This window comes from Danio rerio, chromosome 14 (genome assembly GCF_049306965.1).
Source record: "Danio rerio strain Tuebingen ecotype United States chromosome 14, GRCz12tu, whole genome shotgun sequence".
In the NCBI taxonomy this organism is placed as follows: Eukaryota; Metazoa; Chordata; class Actinopteri; order Cypriniformes; family Danionidae; genus Danio; species Danio rerio.
In genome coordinates, this window is record NC_133189.1 from 36600330 (window position 1) to 36624997 (window position 24668).

At 36.8% G+C, this 24668-nt stretch overlaps 1 protein-coding gene and 1 long non-coding RNA gene across 2 annotated transcripts in view; one reads left to right on the forward strand and one right to left on the reverse strand.

Annotated features, from left to right (window-relative positions):
* Positions 1-24668, forward strand: part of zic6 (zic family member 6) — a 219172-nt gene that overhangs the window by 175884 nt on the left and 18620 nt on the right. Inside the window, exons 5-6 of the transcript XR_012389459.1 lie at positions 5270-5302; positions 18129-18260. The gene's annotated coding sequence lies outside the window, so the exon portion shown is untranslated. The remainder of the gene's footprint in view (positions 1-5269; positions 5303-18128; positions 18261-24668) is intronic.
* Positions 3905-18662, reverse strand: si:ch211-69b22.5. Its single transcript, XR_011006232.2, has 3 exons — positions 18537-18662; positions 7398-7603; positions 3905-7315 (listed from the first exon to the last, which is right to left on the reverse strand). It is a non-coding gene; the product is annotated as a si:ch211-69b22.5 (long non-coding RNA).

A 24668-nucleotide genomic window follows, 5' to 3' on the forward strand; every position in this document is an offset into this window, starting at 1 on the left:
CTAACTCGCTTTCTTAACCCTGACCTCTAAATTAAAACTCCAAATCTTTGTCAGTGTTTGGGATTTGTGGCATTTATTATTATTATTGCTGTTATTGTGTCTTGTTATTGTGTTTTTGCTCCAGACAAGTAGTCTTATCGAAATTATTCCTAGAATGACGATTGATTTCAGACTAACACGGTGAACTAACTCAGCAAGACAGAGTTTGACAAACCAATGAAGATGTATTTGATTATCAGAAGAGATTTGCCATCATACCCGGATTTAGGCTGCTGGAGCCCGAGGGAAATTTAAATAAACAACGTGAAACTTTTGAGCTGTTCAATTCGCACAGTAAATATTTGTCAGTTGTCAGTGTGCTCTCAGCGTAAACAACTTTACTGTGCTTTTCGGTAGCTAAGTAACAATGCCACCAGGGTGAATATAAATTATAAATAAAAATTGTATGAAATAATCTTAAATGATACGCAGAAAGTGATGCTCTGGACGTAGCCAAGACTGACAAATAAAGTCAAATTTTTCCTTTAGCTGGCAATCATATAACGTGCCAACAAATAATCAAGTAAAAAGTTTTTTCTTCTTCTGGATAATTCGACGTTGTCTGAATAATGAATGGGGGTGACATGTCCTTAAATTTAGAGGTAGAAGTTAAGCTCGAGTGGCTGGAGAGAAGACTTGAATTAAGTCTTGTGTGCATTTTGAGGGTCCACTGTTCTGCTTACAAAGGCAAGATAATCCAAGTAATTTACACAATGCATAGGGCTGTGTTGACATGGTGTAAAAGAGGGCCTTGCCTTTTATCTCCTCGCGAATTGAAGCATCTTATTAAATCGAAACGGTCAATTATACGTTGACAGAAGACTTTTTTTTTTCTTTTAAGCAGTGTCATTTAATGGGTCCTCTGACCTGATCAACTTCACTTCTAACTATTGGGTGGTTTGAGGAGTGATTTAAGGACAAGAAACTGATATTTGGGAAACTAAATAAATTTGTAGAAAGCAAAAGTATTGCGTTTATTTATTGATTATTATTATTATTAATAAAACATTATTATTTTAAAGAAAATGAAGGTTTCCCATATAAATAAATCACCGTAACTTTGTCTTTACCGAGTATTTATAGCAATTTGAAACATTTTACAATTAAATTGATTTGTTTGATATTGCGCATATCAGGAAATTACAACATTGTATCACTGAAAAAGTTGCTTTAAATGAAATAAAGCCTTTGATAAGTATGCAGATCTGATTTATTATTATTATTCATAGCATCCCCCCCCCCCCTAAAATATACTCCATGATTTTTTTCTCTCTCCATGAAAATTATTTGTTTTATTTGATTGCTTGTTCCTGTGGGAGTTAAAAAGTATAACAATATTTTGACAAAGGACCATGTTAGACTCTTTATTGATCTTTTCACACTTTCAAAAGTAACACTTCTGCAAAACAGATGACCAACAAATGCCATAAAACGCTAGTTGTTGTTTTTTGTTTGTTTTTTAAAAAGTATAAAGCAATTGTATAAGTATGCACACAAAACATGATTAAATTAAAACGAAATAACTAAATTAAAATAATCTGCATGATTTTATTTAATAATAATAATAATAATAATAATAATAATAACACTGTAAAAGACTACCCACGACACTCCGTTAGATGTGATGTATAATTTACTTTCGAAATCCTTGGTTCAAGCACATTACAATGATTAATTAATTAAGGATTGCAATAAAAAACTAATAAGATAAAATATAATTAGCAAATTCTTCTGTTTAACAGACACCAGCTTACATTTGTTCAGAACTATTAATGATAAAACATGAAAGCAACAACTCATACAAATAAAGAATAAAAATATAAATACAGCTTATTTTTATTATTTGATGCTTTATAAAATCAAAACAGCATAACTCTTTATTTGCTTGTCTAAGCATATTGACATCACGCTTTTCACATATCTGCTATACTGAGTTGTCAAATAAACAAATTTCCTACCCTCTTACTATAAATTCTGCTCATTATCGTGTTTCTGTCATGTATATTCAGATACATAAAAAGTTAAATGTCCTCCCTAATGCAGGTGTCCCTGCATGACGCGAGCAGGTGGCACAGGTGAGGCGAGCTGCGCTGTGGGGGAGCACAAGACTCGCTTCTTGTTGATACAATAATAAAAAAGATGACATATATATTATTTTTCATAGGGTTTTCATATATTTGAGATGCATATTTGAACTTTATTTAACTCTCATTACAACGTAACAGCAGCCTACCTGAAAGCATGCTTTAAATAAAGGTTATTTATTCACACAATCTTTTTTTTCACCTAAATTAGCACGAATAATCATGTTCTATATTCCCAAAGTCAGATCTTTTGCGCTTCTGCGAAGTAGCAATAATAAAAAAAATTAACCAAACCCATTTCTATGAAGCACTTATTCATGTGTTTTATGTCTCGTGGAGAACGACTATTGTTTTAACACAGCGCAACATGAAAATAATTCTAAAATAATAATAATAATAATAATAATAATAATAATATAAAACTGCCGAGCAGGGAAATAAGATGTCACAAAAGGGGTTCATTAGCAGTCAGAGGACTGGGTTTTCTCACTAGGCAGGGAAGAGTTAGGTGGAGCAGAATGCTGAAACCTGCTCTCTGGGGGCCTGTACATCAAAGCGGGTGAAATCACACTCCCAGAGAACTTTTACGCGCTACATTGACAACGGAAACTCTTAAAGCTTGTATGTCATTTTTGTCAACCAGACCCGAGTATGGCAAACTGCGACTTTAAAACACCTAAGAGCACTGTGGCAGAACAGGCGCGATATTCTGTCGCATTTATGCACACTGTTTGAAATATACTCCAAGAACAGTAGGCGACACACCACTACAGTGTCACCTGGCGAAGACTCGAATAGGAATAATGTAATACAGGTAGATCAAGCGCCAGTCCTGCATCTCGAAATCGGTATAAGGACATAGTGAGGAAAAGGAGATTAAGGTAAAGCAAAATCTGAGCATCCTAGTAAGGCGGTAGCTCAAAATGCCCCTTTAACAGCAGGACACCTCGGCATGCTTAGTAAGAAATGCGAGCATTTGATCTTTTAAAACTGTGAATCTCCAATCTAAAGTTAAAGGACTTGACGAGGTAATGTTCCAAGCTGCACTAATGTTTTTGTTTTTTTGGAAATAGCTTAGCCTTTAGTTCCCCCGGAGTCAAGTTCAACAGGTTCTATCAAGTACTCTCTCTGCTAACTTTTTCCATGGCGCAATCTGATAGCCTCCCCAAAAATATTTCTGCTCCTTCAACATTTATATCCTGTTGAGCGATGCGAGCTCAGTGCTGTCAGTCTCAACATCAAACTCTGTGATTGATTTTTCTTTTCTGTTTTCTTTATAGAACTTGATATTTTGTTTTAGCGGGAAGTAAACAAACACGTTTGTTAAGGAAAAAGTATAGGTAAGCAAAATGCAGTAGCTTTACAGATCAACACAAAGCACAAAACGAAATAACAAGATTAGAGCTACACAAAAATTAAAGACTGCTTTAAAAATTAAGTTTATAATTTTGTGAAAAAACAAGCCTTCAAATACTATGATGGAGAGTAAAGGTGACTTAACACCAACAACTAGAAATTACAAATTGTGAAATCATTGTTTTTAAAATAACTAAGCACCATCATCCTCCTCAATCGAGAAGTGTGTTTGTAATAAAACAAATTTAGAAATTTTTCTTGTATTTGGAATTTGATTTGAGATCAAGTTAATTTAAGTTAAACTACAGTGCACCATCCGAATCAGACTTAATATTTGTCAGTTGTTAACCCTATTCTAGCTAATTTATATTAGCTTAAAGTAAGCTAATATGGTTGAGTGAATGAATACATTTCACACAAAAAAGTCTGCTACTTTGCAAGAACGTTTATTAAATTTTACAAAACAGGACAATCCACAGGTCACATTTATTTCCCTTATGTTATTGTACTCTACTTATATATTGTTTTCCATTTTTATCTATCTGAAAATACATATATAATTTGCTTTCCAAAAACGTTTGTTGTCTTTTAGACTTGCAGTTATCTCGACTTCTAATCAAATAAAATGAAATGAATAAAGTGAACACTGATTACTGGCGCTGAAACAGGCTTATATTATTTTGAAATCATTGTCGGTCATTTCCTGTTGTAACGCAAGCAAGACTGTTTAGTTCACGTCTCCCCCAAACATACAAGGCAAGTCTTTGAAGATTTTTGTTATCTGTTTTTACTACCAGTAGATTTATTTGGTTAAAATGTGGCTTCTGCTCATATTAGGACAGTACGCGCCTCATCTGTAAATATCTGTAAATTAGCGGGATTTTTTTCTCTCAAAAACACTGTTAACATTTTGGCTAATGTGAGAGAAATTTCAAATCCAACTGGTGTATGAACCAACAGATGGGCGTGGAGACGTGCACTTGGAGATGTGACAAGTGATTTTTGAATTCGCGACTGACATGAATTAAAAAAGAAAGAAGGGAAGAAAAAGGAGCCCAATAAACTTGTCACTCAGTCTTAAAATGTTCGGTCATATCTAAACTGTTTTCCATAACTGTAAGTCCACATTTGTGATCCTCGCAGGGTCTAAGATATTTGGCTTTGCACTGAGGGTCGCAACCCTGCTGGAAATATGGGCTACCATAGCAACAGAAAGATGGCCTCTAAAGGCTTAGCATTATTCAGCCCTAATAGAAAAATAACAGCGCCAAATCCCGTCCTTAGTGAGGAAGCTTATTTGGTAGAGGCAGACTCCCACCTGTGATCCATAGTTGCCACACCACTGTGCAAAGACCAAAGGGAAAAAAGGCTTTTAAAAACGCTGGGGTCGGTGGGATGTGTGCCTGGTTTCTATCCAAGCCACAGTCTCTATGCAACTGCAAACACCACTGCTTCAAAAGTCAACCCTTCAAATAAAAAAACAACAAAAAACGCTAGCTGGTCTGTAAACAAATACATGACGCCATTTGCAGTGACAGCATGATGTATGTTAACAAGTAGGCTACAGTAGTATTGGTTGTTTGATTTAATTTGCATTATCTGAAATATGTTTATTGAACCCAGCTGTTGCAGGAAGAGCGCTTTTTTTAAAAGGGGTAATTCACCCAAAAAGGAAAAATGCTCCCAACCTTTACATTTGGTTCCAAACTTACTTGTATATAGATAGATTTTGAGGAATACTGGTAAAACTGTACATTAACATTCAAAATATCATCTTTTGTGTTTAACAGGAAAGAAAAAGTAATATGTGGAATCACTTGAGGGTGAGTACATTTTTATTTTTGACTGAAGTATCCCTCTGTCCTTTTCTGTGAATGACTTGCACTTGTGTATGTCTTTGGAGTGTCTTTCAAAATCTTATGTCTTGTTAAAGCATCTATTATTGTAGGGTAAAGCCATAAATATGACATATCCCTATATGCTGTGTCTGTTAATTAAACATATTTTTGAAGCTCATAGACTGAAACAAGCTGAGTCGTTCTGTCATTGAAATCCTTTTCTTTTTGTCCTTCTGTGCATTCAAAAAAATGGAAAGATTAGCAAAGGCACAACTGCTGTGGAAAACAATATTGTTTTCCCTGAACATTCATAGCATTTCCTTTTGTTGTTGTTTTCTGAAGCCTCTTTGATTTTTTTCGGGCTGTGATCATGAAGCTTGGCTCCTATTGTGGCTTGATTGTTTTGAATGTGGTACGACAGTGGTAACGGGCAGCATCAAGGATTTCTTTGGACCACGCACTTCATTCTCGGCGTAATTAAATCTGTACAGTATGCACAGTTGACCAACGAGAGGGCAGCCTCCCCTGCTGATCACCGAAGGGAATCCTACTGAATCTCTCCCAAAGCCTCCTGTTTTAGAGCCTTAAACTGGGCACCTTTCCACATCAAAGCACTCCTGAGCGCCTGCTTCTCAAGGACTCACGTCTTCGGGAAAGAATGGCCTCTACTTAGAAAACGAACACCGCTGGTCTAATTTGCCTTGCATGGCCCTCCCCATCCCCCTAGTGTATGTGCAGCCTGGGCCTGATCTGACACCGCCGTGGCTATCTGACGAGATCACATGGAGAGGTGCGGAAACTTAAAGGCGAGGAGTTACTCTGCATCCTACCAGGAGCCTCAAAAGGACTGTATTAAAATGCGCTCGATATGCCGGTAAGGGCTTTCAAAGAGCTGCGCACCCTCTAGCCCCGGCAAACTCAAAGGGCATCTGTGAACCCGTGGTAAGGGGAATAAGACCCTATTAATTTAATGAATCCATGGCATTAGTATGCCTAACCAGCCTCCCATATTTCATCTTTAGTCAAGTTCAGTGCAGAAATGCTTGGGTGTGACAAATGCAGGTGGATGTTAGATGAATTTTTGCTGTGTGCACAACTTTTTTTTTTTTTACATAAGATTCTCAAGTTGTTGCATAATGTTAAAGTCGTCCTTCTATTTCTGAAAAAGGGGGTTATGTTGAGGCGCTTACAATAGATGTGAAAAGAGCCAATTTTTGGAGGATTTAAAATCAGAAACGCTAGAAAAGATTATAATATTATAAAAGGCCATAGTAGAAATCTTAGGTTAAAACTTGTTTGAGCTGTAATGCTATTTAAATCATTTTACAGCTGTGTAAGCATTATGTTGTCATGGCAATAAAGTCATCCAATCGGATATAACTTAACACTGGAATCATTGCTAAGCAGTTTTTGTAAAATAGTTAACATGATGTCCATGTTTTGTGACAACAGTACACTGTTGAACGTTGGACAGTCAGAACCTCATTCTTCTCAGTTTGTCCTGATTGCTTCAATTTAACCCAAATTTTTGTCACAATTCTGAGACAATTTTATGGTCATCAACATTATACCACAAATACAGCTGAATGAGCTTAACTTTTACTAATCCTGAAACAAAGTGCGAATAGTCAGAATAGCATGCCCTATTGCCTTGTGAAAGTTCGTCCCAACATATTACCAGTCTCAAACCTACTAATATGTCTTTATAGGATAATGTTTAAGAAATTGGGCCATCAAATTTGCCAAAAGATGATAGACTGGAAGCATATATTAGCATAATTTCACACCCGCTTGGCTGTAAGCTGGGAACATGCTGGTCGTAGTGATGGAACTGTGAATCTTAACCATGTCTCACTGCAACTGGGCTGTGTTAGCTCAGCCTCTGTGCATCAGACTTGTTTGTGCCAAACAGAGGAAAGCTTGATGTGGCGATGGCTCCTCCCTGGACATCGCACACCTGAGAGTGATGGCTGATTTTGGTCTGTTTGTCATAGCCACCTGCAAGAGATTAGGCAGATAGTGGAGTTTTGGTCCAGGAAGGGAAAGCTGCTGGACCTAATTAAAGGCACAGTAACAGAACCTCTCGCAGCCCCACATCAAAGGTCTCAGACAACGTCCGTCTGCAGGCTCATCTCTGGAGTGTAAGGACCTGATGTGACCGAGACCAGTTGCATGCTGGGCCACAAGCCTGACCCCTGGTCCAGCAGCTCGGTCGGGGCCAGGCTTACCTGTGCCATGCTGGCGAAAGGTGATGCGCTTCATCTGTGTTTGTGCGACGACTCTGACCTAGAGTGCAGAAAGACAGAGAGCAGAGGTGAGAGGTCAGCAGTTGAGGCCACACTTAAGAGAATCACACATGGGGCACATTTACCAAACACTGTCTGAAGGTAACATGCATTTTCAACTGATATCGCTCCTCAGGAGCTCATGAAATGTTCACAGTGCCTTTGTACTTGCCCCCCTGACCTCAGTTAAAAGAATGAAAAAACTGCTGCTTTGGTTGACTGCTTGCTGATTTGCCATGATAGTTAATTATCCAGTTCAGTCATTACCAAGACAGAGGGGTTTTAAAATTTCAAAGCCAAAGTATTGTTCACTTGATCTGGAAAATGCGCCGAAAGAACATTTTAACCCCACTATTGCTGGAGCACATTTTCCCCTTTATTTTGAAATTAATTAGGGCAGACAGTGAGAGAAGGATGCTCAAAACGTAACAATTAAGCTCTCTCTCTCCTTCACTCACACACTTGCACATGCACACCTTTTAATGTATCCTTCTTTCGCTGGAACCTCATGTGTGCCTGTCAGGGGAACCATAAACCTGTTATGCAGTTATCTATCGCTTCAGCCTTATTCTGTAGTGATGTTATCTGAATCAAAGGTGCCGCAAGTCAGCGTTCACTCATGGTGATGCAAATAGTTTGACATTGTCTGCAGCACTGCCTGCTTCAGCTTTTTTGTTGTCAGACATCAAGTGCGGTTTTCCCAAGATTCTTTGTCATTCTGATTTCTATCTAGCATCTTTGGTTTTCCATGAAATAGTGCTGCTTTCAGTCTTACAGTTGCAAAATATGTATATGGTGTCCTATTTGTGAAATTTATTTTAAAATAATTAAATGCAACTTTAATGTACTTTAGTGACTTTTGCTAGCTAAATTAAAATTAGGTTTTGTATCTACTATATGACAGCTTTCAATGTAATGGTTGGTCTGAGAAATTACACCTGTGACAGCCCCGCACCATGCCAAAAAGTGTCAGACAAGTAGCCCTTACCTTTTTTCCAGATTAAAGCTTCAAAAGCAATTCCCACAAAACCTAAGTTGATGGCATCGGGATTGCTACAATGTTTTGGGATGTCAGATTTCAAGAGAGAGTATGTGGTGCGCACACACACACACACACACACACACACACACACACACACACATATGTATATGTATACATATATATACAGTCCTCAGCAAAATGAAGTACAACACATTTTGAAAATGATTATTTTTATAAATTTTACAGTGAATTTTTTAAACAGTGATTTATTTAACATATATTTATTAAAAATATATTTTAGTCACAAAACATATTTAGAAATTGAAAGATAAGACAATTAAATTTAAGCAAAATAATTTCAACTAAATTTTTCCATTTGTTTTGCTTCTCTTGGTTTTTCCATTTAAAATTTTGTATTTAATGTTTTTCTATAATGTAAGGATTTGGGTGTACAAGTTTTTGGACCCGTATCACAAGTTTTTTTGTTAGATAAGCTCCAGATTTGGCTTCAGTACTGACCAATCTAATGTAAATGCACAAATATAATGTATAGCTTCCTATTAAAAAGAAGAATTTAAAAGAGAGATTTGTGAGGGCTGTACTTATATGCTGAGCACTGTATATACACACACACACACACACACACACACACACACACACACACACACACACACACACACACACACACACACACACACACACACACACACACTAGTTGAAGTCAGAGGTAATAGCACAGCTGAAGTATTAGCTCCCCTGTATATTTATCCCTCAGTTTCTTTTTAACGCAGGAAAGATTTTTTTTTTTTTTACACGTCTAAGACATAATAGTTTTAATAACTGATTTCTATTATCTTTGCCATGATGACAGTACATAATATTGTACTAGATATTTTTCAAGATAGTAGTACTCAGCTTAAAGTGCAATTTAAGGGCTTAACTAGGCTAATTAGGGACGTTAGAGTAATTAGGCAAATCATTGTATAACAATGGTTTGTTCTGTAGCCAATCGAAAAAAATAACATAGTCCTTAAAATGGTTTTTAAAAAAGTCTGCTTTTATTATAGCCGAAATAAAACAAATAAGACTTTCTCCAGAAAAAAAACACTATAGGAAATACTGTTCAAAAGAATACATGAAAAAGAAAAACAAATCAGCTAATAATTTTGACTTTTGTTTTGTTTAGCTCAGCAGATGAGTTAATTGTATTAGCCTATAGACACATAATGACGATTATAGCTCTGTACATATACTTGCAATCTCAGATGTCACTGTATACATGTTCATTGAAATTGACAGAATTTGGAATGAGAAATTACAGGTGACTGGAGCCAAGTAGCTTATTTGTTTTCTAATTTGCAGCAACATGGCAACAATCCTTTGACCTTTGTTACGCTACATGTTTTATAATACACTTTGGTTGCATGCCTACATTTTTGAGTTGAATTGAGAACCTCATTCCACAATGAGTGCAACTGAACTTTACCTACTTCTAGGTACATTAATGTGTTCTTCATGCCCTGTCCTTTTGGCCTAAAGGTTTAGAAAACAGATCAAGTCATCTGTCCTGTTTTATTCAGGAAGAAATGCAGTCCATGTCAGAAAAGTGTTTGCCTGTTGAGTGGGAACAGAAATAACATGTCAGCTGGTTTTCATTTTATAATGGTATCTGCCACTCTGACCGACCAGCCCGTGTTTTGAAGAATAGTGCAAGGGCATTTTTGTGGTGGTTGTTGTGCTGTGTGGCACCCTGCTTGGCAGCAGGTTGTGTGGGAGCCTGCTTCAGGCTTCTTCGGCAAGCAGTCATGTGGTTCAATCTCGTTATAGCAATTCTCCACCAGTCTCTGCTTGAGCAGGCCTCCCCAAAGTGTGTCATCAGCAGATGTCTTTATAGAGCAGACCAGTGCCGAATGGAAAGGAGAGGCTTCTTTGGCAATTTTGGTTTTCCTGTGCCTTTTCCCGCTTTAATGTATCAAACCCAGCAGACATTTCAATTTGGTTTTTGGTCTCCGCTGAAGTCAGAAATATTGCTTGCCTCAGCAGGGCAGACACAAGACTGTGGTCCAAGAGTACGATTTACTTCGCCTGATATTTGGTAGGCCCGTAACTCTCACGTAGATTAAATTTTTATAATACATTAAGGTCCTTAACTCCCTGCAAAAGGACTGGTTTAGGCTTAAATTTAGATTTTAGTACCATTAAATCACCTCTTTTCGATTTAGATATTATTGTTCAATGGGAAAAACCTGTGATCTAATGTCAGTTAAACAATAACACAGGCCAACCCACTCCAATGCTAAGATAATTATTCATTAATGTGTAAAATATTGTTTAAGTGGCTAGTATGGCTGCACAAAACTATAAACCTAGCTAACTCTATACTGTTTGCTTTATTTTGCAAGACATGAAATATGATTAAACTGAATCTTATAAAATTGTACGATTAATGCAGCCAACAGGTAAAAAGGTTCTGCAAATAAACTAGATGAGCTTCATGCATTTTTGCATAATTGCTTTAACAAACAGCTGCGTAATTACCTGATTTTTAACTATGATGCAATTTAGTTTATAATTTTAATACGGAGAGCTTTCCGACATTACCAGAACACTTGTTTGTGTTTTTTCCGTCTGACGGTTCTTGTTCATTTTAGTAGGAAATTGCATAAGACGGATGCCGTTTTTAATACTTATTTCAGCCGCATAAATCCCAGCCGTATAAGTATAGGTAAGATAAAGTTTATAATACCAATAAAAACCAGCTCATTACATGTTCACATGAAGCACAGTTTCACTTCAACATATAAACTGAGTTCTTAATTATCATAAAAATAGAAGAGATACAATTCAGATATAAAGAATGAGGGAAAACTACTACACAAAGCTGTCCGTTTTGCATAGATTAAAAAAATGATTATTAATTGCTGTTAAATAGCTTTTAAGAGCACACATTTTCTTCAGCGTTGTGATTTAAATGTTCTCGTGAAGGTAATATCAGACATATAATTGACGTAATCTGAAAATCATTGCGCATGTTATATAGTCTCATTGCAAGGTTTATTACAGAATAAACAAGCAAAAGTATTAAAATCTGATTTCTTACCATTTAACTCTAAGACGACAAATATCAAACATCTCCCACACAAATAATGAAGTAAAAGTGAGTCGGAAGTGACCTGAAACAGCATGCGATATTACACACGAGACCCACAGTCGCGATGTTTTCCCCTGAAAATTTCCAAAATAACATGGACTACGTAAATGCAAAAACTAATACGACCATGACAGAAACCTCCCCAAACTCTCTCTGCAGTGAATGCTCTATTTAGGCCACCATGTTGACAATGAGGGAAAGTGATAATAACCCAAAACAACCTTTTTCTGATGAATGTGCTTTCACACCTCAACTGAACACCTTGATGTGGCACTTTGCATTGTGCTTCACACTACCAGTAATGGCGCCTTTCCTCTGCATTGTGCGTAATGAAGCCACGCTTATGACTTTGCGGAGTGAGCAGAGGTCATAGCTAACTCTTCTTTGTTGTCGAGCCTTGTGGGCAGGATTCATATCTATTTGATATCAGTGGCGTGGCCTCCCAATGCTCATTCAATGTTAATCTTGCATTAACGTGCCGAGCAACTGTAAGGTAGTGCTAACCCTTCCCCCCTCATCAGCCATGTTTGTTTTTGCTGGCACTTCATTATCAAAAGGCTAACTGCTTTACAGCGCCTCCTGCTGCTCCCCCCAGAGGAAACTTGGGCACATTTGGAATTCAGCCCTCAGATTAAAAGGTAATCAGAATGGCCGGTCTCAGCATGTCGAAAAATGTGAGCATTCCGCATTCTGTTATTTAACGAAATGGACCACGCTCAGTCGAGATTCAAGCTCATACTCACGCAATCCATAACCGCAAATGCATTGTTACGATTTCTGAGCGGTCACAATTTTAATGTCAAGTTTTAGAAGATGTGACCATTTCATTCTTTCCCGGGGCTTTTTTCATGGAAAATGAAGGACTTTCGCCAGATTTTAGATAGGAATCTCCTTTCCTGTAAGTAAACCCTGCAAGTTTGCCTGCATTTTTTTCGAGTTTGTCCGTGTCGTACCCAATTAAAGCTGTGTCCGCAGACGAATGTGGTGGCTTTGGTGGGAGGCTGTCAGCTTCAGGCGGGCTTGGAGGTGTTAGGTGAACGGGTGGCTTTAGGGGTCCTGGCCACAGTTTCTAGTGGCATGAGGTGAATGAACAGAATGGCTGTGCCCACCATGTGTGACCACTAATGAAGACGCTCCCTGACAGGACCCTCTCACCCTGACTACAAGATGTCTCCATAAACAAGCTGCAGGACATTGGCAGGCCACTTCCTGGTTGTATAATGTGACCTGCTTTTCTCTTCTAAGGCAGATCACAGGCCTGACTCAGGGGATGTGAGCAAATTTAGGAGTCATAGAAAAAACGTAGAAATAATATAACCCACTTTTGTTGCCCTTAAACATAGTTTTCCCCAAAATCCCGCCCTCTTTTACTTTTTGCTCTGACGTCAACACTTGTCCTCATTTGCCATTGTCCTTGATTGCTTTTACGTGTCGCTTCAACTTTTTTTTATTATTATTTTTTTCGGAAGTGCGTCTCATTAGTGTATAGCCGTAAACCTGCATGTCAGTGGTCCACATGCATCTTCCTGCAAGGGTTTTAACATCTTCCCCTCAGCCGGTTTACACTTTGACTTGTCACCTGCTAAACACAAAGTGCTTGACAACAGTGAACCATGGGAGATGCGTTTTTGACAAATCTAACAGACAAATCATAGCATCTGCTGTGAGGAAATATGGTAATAGAGTTAAGATGGCTGAATAGGCTGTGCTTTTGCCAACATATCTTGCCTTTGACTTTTAGCGACTCGCTTTTAAAAAAGGTATAGATTACTATTAGAAAATGTCTTGTTGAAGTAATTGCTGTTGTGTGCATGTCTGTGTTTTATATATTGATATGATTTAGTTTTATGTGTGCGACGGGTGTGCCGAGGATGAACAGTCATATTCATAAAGTGTTATCTTTTTTTGTTTGATTTAATATTATTTTAATGTTAACAAAAGTATTGTGATTTTCAGTGATATAAAGCACGAACGCGGTATTTTTTCTTTTAAATGACTTTTTTAATGCATTTAATGTCTAGCAATGTTTTTGCTCAAATCTTAATTTTTTTAAGTCGTAATTTAAACAAAAAGTTTGAATATTATTATAATAGCATCAAGTGATATTATATTGAACTTATAGTAACTTAGCTCTCGTGTTGTTAAGTTAATTTCTTTAAACACTGCCAATTTTTAATGATAGATTTTTTCAATTTTATAAAAATTATTATAATTAACAGTTGATTTGTTAGTTGAATATCTAAATTATACTTAAAAACATTAATGTGGAAAAAAAGATTTACATCTGGTAAAAATAAAGGAAGCAAAAACACAAACCGCATTGTACCATGTTTCATTATATTATAAAGTTTATGATAATATAAAACACACACCGCACATTACTGCGTGATACACATGCCAGTTTAGATAAATAAAACAGAAATAAACAAAACTATGGAATTATGGTCAACGGCATAACATTTATGCCATCTTTAAATCAGAAATAACTAAATAAATGGATTTAAAGAAAGTGAATTAATTTATTTTGTAAATGTCTTTCGTTAAACGATGGTGTGTTTATTGCATTGATGCAAATGTTTAACCTGCCGACAAGGCCGTTAACGCGTTTTAAAAATATTTATCTAATAATATCTTAAAATTGTTACATTTTTATTTTGATTTTAAGCTAAATAAAAAATAAAAAAAACATTTTTCCTGTATTTTTCATTTTCAACATTTCAAAAAGTAATTTGCGTGCTGTTAAAGGGATGTTGTCCTGTTTTTCTTTTTGTGTACATCAGTATTTTAACATTTATTTCTAAAGAAAATTGCTACGCGGATCTGTTTAGTCGATATTTACGAGATAACATAAAATTAATTATTTTAAAAATACTGATTGTTGTCAAGTATTTGGAGGTCATGTTAAAAAAATTAAATGTATAACATCGCATTATGATGAGGAAAAAACAGGTACGCTTTTTTTGTAAAGACCGCAAAACAATTTCCTTTTGAAGAAATAAAATAAATATAAGTAGATTAATAGGCATATTATAAGTAATCATGTTAAAATATTATGCGTTTTTAGATATTGTTCAATATTTAAATTGAGGGCAGTATCATTGTTTTGAAAAGTTTTACAATGCATGTCATACAAGTTTTCTTTGCTTGTTTTCTAGTTTTAATTAGCGCAAAGTTTGTTGTTCGAATTACAGACAGTTGAAATTATAGATGCATAAAGGACTTTGAAAACAATGAGTGCCCATTAGCTTTTTTTGTGTGCCATGAATGCATTCTCAGCTTGTTTATTTAGCGTTTTGATTTCTCCATCTGTTTCACAGGACTTTGTCGCAGTTCTTGTATTGTTTATCTTGTTGGTAAAGTTTACTCGCAGCATCAAAAGCTGGCTCGGTTCATTAGGTATTTCATGACAGAATCTAATTGGCAAAACTTTCTTTCATTTCCAGTCCGGCTTTTTACTTCTTCAAGGAGAGTGGTCATGAATGGTTTATACTGAGTCATAAACTAATCATACTTAATGATAGGAGGGAATCGAAAGAGGCGCAGGCCTGATCAAAACTGCTCTCTTATTCAGATGGTTCCTCTGTGTGAGAAGGGAAACACTAGGAGAATGCTGAATGAAAGCACACCATCTGTTTTTCACATGTTCCTCAGTGTTAGGGACATCAGACTCTGTCATCAGCTCATTTTACACTTCTTCACTGAGTGCCACTCAAACTCTGTCTCCTTTAATTGATATTTACAGTCATCTGTTCCTTCTCATCATATTATAGTGCACCACTACATCTGCACTATTTAGCGATATGCTAAACTCTCATCTGCTAAAAGGACAAAAAGTGTATTTGTTTAGTCTCAAACAAGCTGTGAGGGCTGTAGAATGTGCGTGTATAATTAAAACAAATTATATGAAAAAATGATAATAAAAGGTAAATAATAGAAGAAATATATAAATGCAAATAAATATTTTTATTTATAAATAACAAGAAAAAATGAGTACATTTTTATTGATCACAATAAAACGTAAAAAAGTCATATATGGCAATATAATACATTTAAGGTGTCTGCATATTCTACATTTTATTTTCAGACAATTTGTTAAATGTCTCGTTTTGTCCATTAAGCGCTGTCAGGGCAATATAATATTTCAACAAATTAAAATTTGTCGTAGATTAGCAGCAATTTTTACTCCCGCTTTAAATTGAAATGCAAAATTAAGTATTGAATGGGGTGTATTTGAAAACGCATGTTGACCTCAATACTTAAGACTAACCCCAACAACCCCGTCAAAAATAAACATATATTTAGCAATAAAAAAAGTGTGCTCTGAATTTCACCGCAAAATGAACAAACAACAACAACTGCATAAAGCTGGCAAACAACGTCATAAAAGTAACCGCGTAACTTATTCTTTATGCACTTGATGCAATGCATGTTGGGAGCTTGTGAACCTTTAAAAAAAGTGTTTTTATTTATGAAAAACTTTGGGGGCATTTGGGGGGCAATTTTATGTTTTTTCATGTGCATTCAAAGAATTTATAAACAGGCCTATCTTTGATTTAAAAAGTCCCGTATTGTGAAAAATAAATGCTATTTCTGCTTTTTTACTTATCATTTTTCAAAAAATATTTTGCTGTGTATATCGAATGGAATAGAATGAAAGAATGTGAGTGCTACTCCTCCATATTAAGTCCACATGCCGTTTGTAGTGTTTGGAATGAGTCCCTTCTCTGTCCGCTCATGAAAAAGTCCAAAAGCAAACATTGAGTTCGTACTGTGCTGCCGTTCCCATTTCTCCAGTCAAGTTCTCTGGACCTGGGAGATTTGGAAAGTGAAGAAGAGAAAGTTACCTTTCTCTTTCTTCTCCTTCCAAATGACAGAAAAAACCCTCTCACATGATCTCAAAGTTAACCTTACATACAAAGAGAAAAAGAGAGCGAGTGGATGGGATAAAGAGGCTTTTTCTTCTCTTTTTATGAAAGCTTTAAAGAACAAAGACTCAAAGAGACTCCAATATGAGGCTGTCAAATTTTACAAACAAATAGGTCTTAATGAAAGTTAGTTTTTAGCTTAAGAGATGGATTACTCCACAATGTCCCTGTAGCCTTAAAGACAAGCCCCATATATATAATATTTTCTTCTGAAGAGTGATACAACAGTGTATGTTTATGGTTTAAAGAAACTCGTATCTCCTTCATTATTATTGAAAGGTGGAGAAACAAAATTTGTATGGATCTCCCAAGGAAGCAGGCGAGCAGAAAAGGAAATAGTTGCATGTGCATAAAATGGAGTTGCGTTAAATTTATATAGCAGAAGGGGTAAAGTTTTAGTTTCAAAATAGGACAAGTGTTACATCACCAGCAACCCCCCCTCCCCCCCCCTAACTCAACAAAACAAGGTACCCAAAATGTGGGTGGGGTATTGCGGGGGTGTGTGTCTGCGGGAAATAACATCCTGGCTGTGGATAAATCAAGAAAGCAATGATAGATCTTCCTGTCATTATGTAGAAAAACACGATCTATTCATATCTGTGTGCGATTACTCATGCGATGGGAAATGCGATTTGCACTGCGTTACTACAAATATCATATCACTTACAGCTCTTGCTCGCTAGCGCACAAAGAGGCAGCCATTTTGTCTGGCTCCCTCTCAATGTGCCTCCATTGGTATTGTAAGCCTCGTTTTATGCATTGTTTATGATGCCACACCAAACACATTCTCATTTTGTCCAGAAAATGCACATTCTGAAGGAATACCGAAGATTCCCGTCTTTGCTTAGAATGTTTAAGACACCATTGAGTGATGGCTACGCCACATGCCTCCCTTCTTTTCTTTCTTTTTTACGCACACACACAAAAATGCAGCAAAGCGCCCAACATGGGACAAGATGAGACTCATTGAAGAGCCAATCTCACACCTGCTCCCCCACCCACCATGTCCACACACACACACATTTTCGTTTGCTCTCACACTGAGCTTGTTGTCCAGAGGTGACTTTATCCTGAATTGACAAAGTCAGCCAGAAGTGGAAATCTAGGTTGGACAAAAAATGTTAAAGCGAATAACTAGTCAAGTGACACGCCAGTGGATGTATTAATCAAACGATGATATAATCTCTTTGCTTCATTAGGACTTCAATCAGGTACATACTTTTTTTATCCTATCTGAAGAGGAGCTGGCTAGCAGCTAAAAAATTCTGTGTGAGCACACATACTGTTTAAAATAGCGATTTAAGTTAATTTGATACTTTTTTTGCAATTAAAGGCTTTAAAACCCTTTGAAGATGTATAATGTCCTTAATTAATAATAAAGCTCCCAAATCACATAGCCTTTTTAACATCTCTGCATCTCAGGAATATTTTAGCGAATCAATACATTTTTAATTCGTTTTCTTGACAGGCCGGGTCAGCGCTGAAGTTTCCACAAGTATATTTTCACAGGAGAACACAAGATCCATATGACCGTCTATTTTCTGCCAACACAGCAACATGAAAATCCATCATCTGCAACTCATGATCGCCCTGGAATCGGGTGAGTAATGTAATCTGCCCTCAAAAAACACTTATTAGCCGAGATATGGAGATTGAATATTGTTTTAATTTTGCAGTGGTCCATTTAAAGCGAATGCATCTTCGGCCTGGCCACAATGCCTCCATGTCAGTTAGCCGCAAGTCCACGTCAACGCAATTTGAACGTTCTAGAGCCACCTATCCAACTGATCAGATATATAAATCACAACATGACGCAAGAAGGCTCTTACATGTTACTTATAAAATAGCAAACACTGACATATACATAAACACTCACCTTATTCACTGCTTTATACACCTCCAGGTTAATTTGTGCGTTATGATGCATGGAGTCACCGATATCTGTTTTCTTTGTAATCTTGTGCAATTTCTTGTAGTCTGGTTCAAAGTCTCAGTCCAACTAGGAGAGTAAGGCACAGAGCTGGACTCCATAAATCTGTATGGGCCAGGCCTTCACTGGTCAGGAACGCCATGGGAGTGTCAGGCTGCTCCCGGCTGGGGTTTTGGGGCCGGATTATGGATTGAGACGCACAGCTGAGAGGCTAAACTTACACCTTTCATTCTAGCTTCAAGGGGGTCTCAATACTTCCTAGAAGCCAGATTCCAGACCTTTCATTTGGTCCTGCCAATGAATGGACCTTTAACTACTGACTCGTTATGAGGTCGCTTATGATGTGCTGTTGAAAATTAAATTCATAAAATTATAAATAACAATGGCTGCTTTTCATTATGGGTTTTTCATTTTTGGGGAGGAGGGAGTTGGGGGGGTTAATTTGGGTGGTGCAAGAGGGAAAGAGACACACATGGCATGCTTAAAACGCCTTATTCGCCTATGTAAAGAGAGAGCAGTATGCCCCCTTCTGGCTCTCTTCTTTTTTTCTGTTGTCCTTTCTTCTTTCTTTCTTTTTTTCTCTCCCCCTTACGTATTTTGAAATGTGAGTTATCTTTTGATCTGTTCTGACTGAGTGAGGGGGTCTTAGGATTTGTGAGAGTGACTGCCGACTGATTTGGAGGGACTAAAAAATCTCCATAATAAGATGTTAGTAGCAAATGGGACTCCAATAAACACTCCACATCTTCTGCTGTCCCTCGCTTCCCACAAAAAGAGCTCTAGATCCTGTAATCTGTGTGAACTGTCTTCTTTTTTGCCCTTACAGCGCTCTAGAAATATGACAGTACATCTTAAGAGAGCCACCTCAATATTGATATGGCTCACTCATTTTCCAGCTGAATGAAAATGAAGACTTTCTCAGAGGAGCTGTTTGATCTTGTTGTAAATCTGGGGCACAAAGAATATTCTCAGTCACAGTGTTTGCTGTTACCACTGCTGTACCAGAGATGTGGATTGGTGAAGACCAATGTAAAGTTACCTAATGTTACATTTACTATTATCATTCCAAATAATTGGGGTTTTCTGTTTGTTTTGCAGTTCGTGCACTTTCTCTGTACTGAGAAATTAATAGGTAAAATAAGGTACAGGTAATAATTTTTGTAAAGTTAAATTTAGGGATAGTTTCAGGGTTAGCACCTCATTTTTACTGAGTTATTGCAATTATTATATGTACCTGTACCTGTGTAACTGGACTGTAAAATAAAGCATTACCCTGACTGGCACTATGAAAATAGACTCCTCCAATTGCATTCTACTGGGCATTCTGACCCAGTTGCTTTCGCATCTGTGAGACGAACTATTACCTGACGAGCTGTGCCAAATAAACCCATCATCCTCGGATTGTGTGTGTAGAAGAGGACAGCTGTAAGGCCACCTTCTTGTCCACTCTCCATCCCCTTTACACAGGCTTGGGCCACCACTGGCATCAGTGCCATCCTATAGCCCATGATGCCAGTAGTGGCGAAGGACCGGGATGAAGAAAAAGACAGAGACGACTGGTGGCTTCAGCATGCCCAGGCCGGGTGTGGGTAATTACGGCGGGGAGAAGCCGATTAGCCTAGACCCGAGCAGCACAGCGAGGGGGACGGGCCCACACCCAGCGGGGAGGGGAGTCTTGCCACGGCGAAGACCAATCAAGTGTAAAGCCCAGTGCAGACCCCCGGCCCTCAATTCAGTGGGAAAAGGCTTGGCTGGCGGTTCAGAGCACCGCAACTTTCACGGATTAGTTGAGACTCTATTCTGGCGGCTGAAAAGGGAACACAGCACGAGAGCGGGGCTTCAATGTGCGCGCTTGGGCTTGCACAAACACACACGCACACACACAGACAAAACCTCCCAACAGCTGGGGAGAGAGAGGACTGCAGCCGGCACCATGTCACCATGGCAACGGCATATCTCACATTTGAGTCAAAATAAAGACACTTTGGGCTGAGTTGGAATATTTATTCCCCACCTCTAATGTAGCACATTTGCTCTCCTCATTTAGAGTGCAGAGTGCCATGCTTCCCACTAGCAAATAAGACTTGGGAAAACGTATTTCCTTTTTTAAAGGATAAATTGCAACTTTATGATCAATCACTTTAGATTTGAGTGTGTCTGTAAAAAACCTGGCACAATGTGTAATCATTTTAATCTCTCCAGTTGTTTTGTGTCTAATGGCATGAAGGCAGATAATGTATTTACACTGTCAGATATAAATCTACCAAGCAATTTTTTTGGTACCTATCATTTCAGTATTTGACAGATACAAATTAAATTATGCATAAAGAAATATTGCATATTTTCAAAAGATAATAAAAAATATAGTTTTCCATGTAGTTGCCCTAAGCCTTTTTTACTGATATAAAAATGTTAAACATGGACCCATTGAGGACAAAAATGTCAGTGTGAGTGTCAAAGAAAAAAGTCATATTTAATCTTTTTTTTCACCAATAAATATTTCTTTATCAGCTTCAGTAGTCCTGGTGATAACTCAAAATTCCATTTATTTATATTCTTATGACCTTTAAATTAGTTTGTTTACATGATGCAATTTTTAAAATTATTTCTATTATTCACTAATGGCATATACATTTCTCAGTATAAAACAAACTGAAACACACACACACACTCACAAATTTAATATTTAATAATTCAGCTCTCAGATAATCAGTTATAATATACCCATAAAAACATAAATGTTAGCAAAGTAATCATTGTGCTCTGTAAACTAGGTCTGCACGATTGGAAAAAAATTAACATTGCAATATTTTTATTTTTTATTTTGCGATATACATTGTGATCTAAATACAATTTCACCAGATGACTTAATATGTCTATTTGGAAAGAATTTATAATGTTAGATCGATTGGGATGATTCTGCAGTGTGAGTCCATCTCCATTAAAATCTAATAAACAATCAATACAATATTTGGGGACACATTTTCGTTGTGATCTGTGCTATTTGCAGTGCATTTCTGTGTTTGCATGTGTTGTGAGTACTTTCATGCACGTTTTTAGTAAAAGATTGATGAATTAATGTTTACTGTTTGCATCTCTATTAAATCTAAAAACAATCAGATAAAACAAAGCAATCTATAAACTTTTTGGGGTCCCCCGATACATTTCCGTTGTAATCTGTGCTATTTGCAGTGCATTTCTGTATTTTTTATGCATGAAAATATTCACAACACATCTAATCTATAAATATAATCAAGAAAAATATGCAATTGAAGTAAAGTGAGTCTAACAGTATTCAAGTACAGTAACAGAATGTTAAAAATAAAATAATTCAATAAATTTATTTGAATAAACAGGAGATTTAGGTTCTTGCTAAAACAAGCTATCCCTATTTGACTGTCAACGTAACATGTGTAATCATTGTCAAGTATGGAATACCATCTGTGTTGAAGTTCTCAGGAAACATACTTATGCCAGTAGATGTGCTGTACTGTAGTATTTACTGCAAAAGGTGGACAAATCAAATATTCCTGTTAAAAGTGAATTAAAATACTATGACTTGCTTCAATTGCTGTACGCAGAATAAACATATGCATGAAAGAAAATCATTAAATAAAAGGTCAAATAAGGTCAAAATTTTCAGGTCAGGTGTTTTAACAATTTTAGCCACCATTGTATTAACATTAAAAATCAATATTTTATCTTTTTTCAGGTCAATGTAACAGAATTAGATAAAGCTTTTTATCTTCTTCATAATGTGTAGTTTTACAAAGCTATTGTTATTAGTGCATGTATTGAGAGCAGATCAGTGATCAAGAGGCATCATTTTAGCAGCATTGCCATAAAACAACAATTGCCATAATACAACACAGTAACACAAGCAGCAGGAACAAGTATACTACACAGAAGTGTCCTGTTGGTGCATTATTTTAGCAGATTTTGCTATTCCAATAAGCAAGAGGATTACATGCATAGATGTGTACATACGGATATGGACAACATTGTTGGTACCCTTCCATTTAGGGAAAAACAACACAGTGGTCACTGAGATGAAACTTAAAACTGAAAAATAAAAAAATACTCAAAATAAAGTTATGGAAATCAAATTTGCTTTCAAAAGAAGCACTAATACAGGCAAACTAATGAAACTGACCTGTACAATATTAAAGTGTACCAACAATTTTGTCTACGTCTGTATGTAGAGAGGAATATGGAGTGTAGGCATGGGCCGCTATAAGATTCTGATATTCTGATACGCTGTCAGGGAAAATAATTAAAATTAATTATTGACTTCCGCTGTCTTTCTTAGTTTCAAAAACAAATTTAAAATGGGATCTTTGAAGATCTTTTCTGCTAGAGATACTGTTGTAATAAAAAACCAACAAAAACAAAAAGGGGAAAAATCTTACATGTACCAAAGGAACGGTAGAGCAGAACATAAAACGTTAAAAACCTTAAAAACGTTTATCGCCCCGCCAAAAACAAAAATGAAAAACCAAAAATGCCATTTGGTATCTCTAAACAATTTATTTTTCTGTAGCTACTATAAAATTGATTACTTGAAGGAAATGAGGGTAAATTACTAAAACTTTGTTAAAAACACACATTTTGCCACCTTTTCATAGCCAAAATGATCACAAAAAGTAAACCGAAAAAGACTAAAATGTCTATAAGGAAAGTAAGACCATAGAATAAGTCAAATTAATCCCTGTTCATTAAAAACAATACATTATTACACTTAATGTAACCCATTTCATAACACAGCAGTGTGAAAACTTTGTGTGCATGTACTATGTTCATGATCCTAAATCAATACAAAACCAAAATTATATTTTGGCCAAGAATAAACCAAAACAGCTCAAATCCCCTCTGTTTTACTCGTATCTTAAAAAAAAACTGGCACAAAGTATAATCATTTTAACACAAAACACAATTTGTTTTGTGTCAAATGGCATAAAGGCAGATAAGCTATTAGACTCACAGATATAACACTAGTTTGTTCAATGATTACAAGTTATAGCCTTTTTGTTACCCTTCCAGGCTTATTTTATTTTATATTAGCCCCTCACTCTCTATTTGATACCTATCATTTCACTATTATGTTGGAGAAAAAAGAAATCATACAATTTGCCACTTCTCTGGTAAAGAGTCCAAAAAAGCACATACTTTTTTGTGTAACAATATCACTGCTTGATAATGGACAGAAGACACACACCCTCAGACACACAGACACGCGCTCACACATGTCCAGTTTATCACACAATACCCATAATCATTCCATTACCCATCTGCCAGGCACAAATTGAAGCGGTGCACTTGTTATTATTCACATTTATTTATTTTTTTTATTTATTTATTTTCTTTTAGCTGAAATTGGTGACAGTGCATTTTGTTGGAACAATTTACATTCTATTCCGAGTTCTTTTACTGGTTGAATGACTATCAATCTGCCACTTTTAATAGTGCTAAGATGCAGAGGTGTAATGGACATATGTGTGGAGATGGAACGATAACACCATTATCAGAGCGGCTCTTCTCGTTCCCAGCCAAGATAATACCTAATTGGACTTATTATCTAGATTCGCTCAAGTTGTTTGTACCTGTTATCGCCGTACGTGACATGCAATTACATTTTCAGCTTCTACAGGGCTGTCAATGCAAGCTTTTTATATGATTTTAAAAGCGTGTTTATGTTGGTAACTGGTGGTTTTTACTTGCTGCCGTTTTCAGATCTAGCTGTTTTATTTTTGGGCCGCTAGTAAGTATATTTCTGATCGCTCGTGCTCTCTCTTCTGCAGTCTGTGTAATGGTCGCTCTTCATCGGGCTGCTGATTGAAATCTGCCATTCTGTGAGATGAGACAGGATGATATGAGAAGAGACCCCCATGCACAATCTTCCAGGGGCCCTTCTTGCGCTCTGTCCTATCATGTGCACTGCTCTCTGTGTGCACTGCTTATTGCATATGGACTTTGAAGTCTCACTGTTCTCTCTCCCCCTGTCGCTTTATCTCTCTCTGCCTTTCTCTTTTCTCTTTCCCTCTTTCCGCTCTGGGTTGCTTTTGATGCATTTGCGTCCTA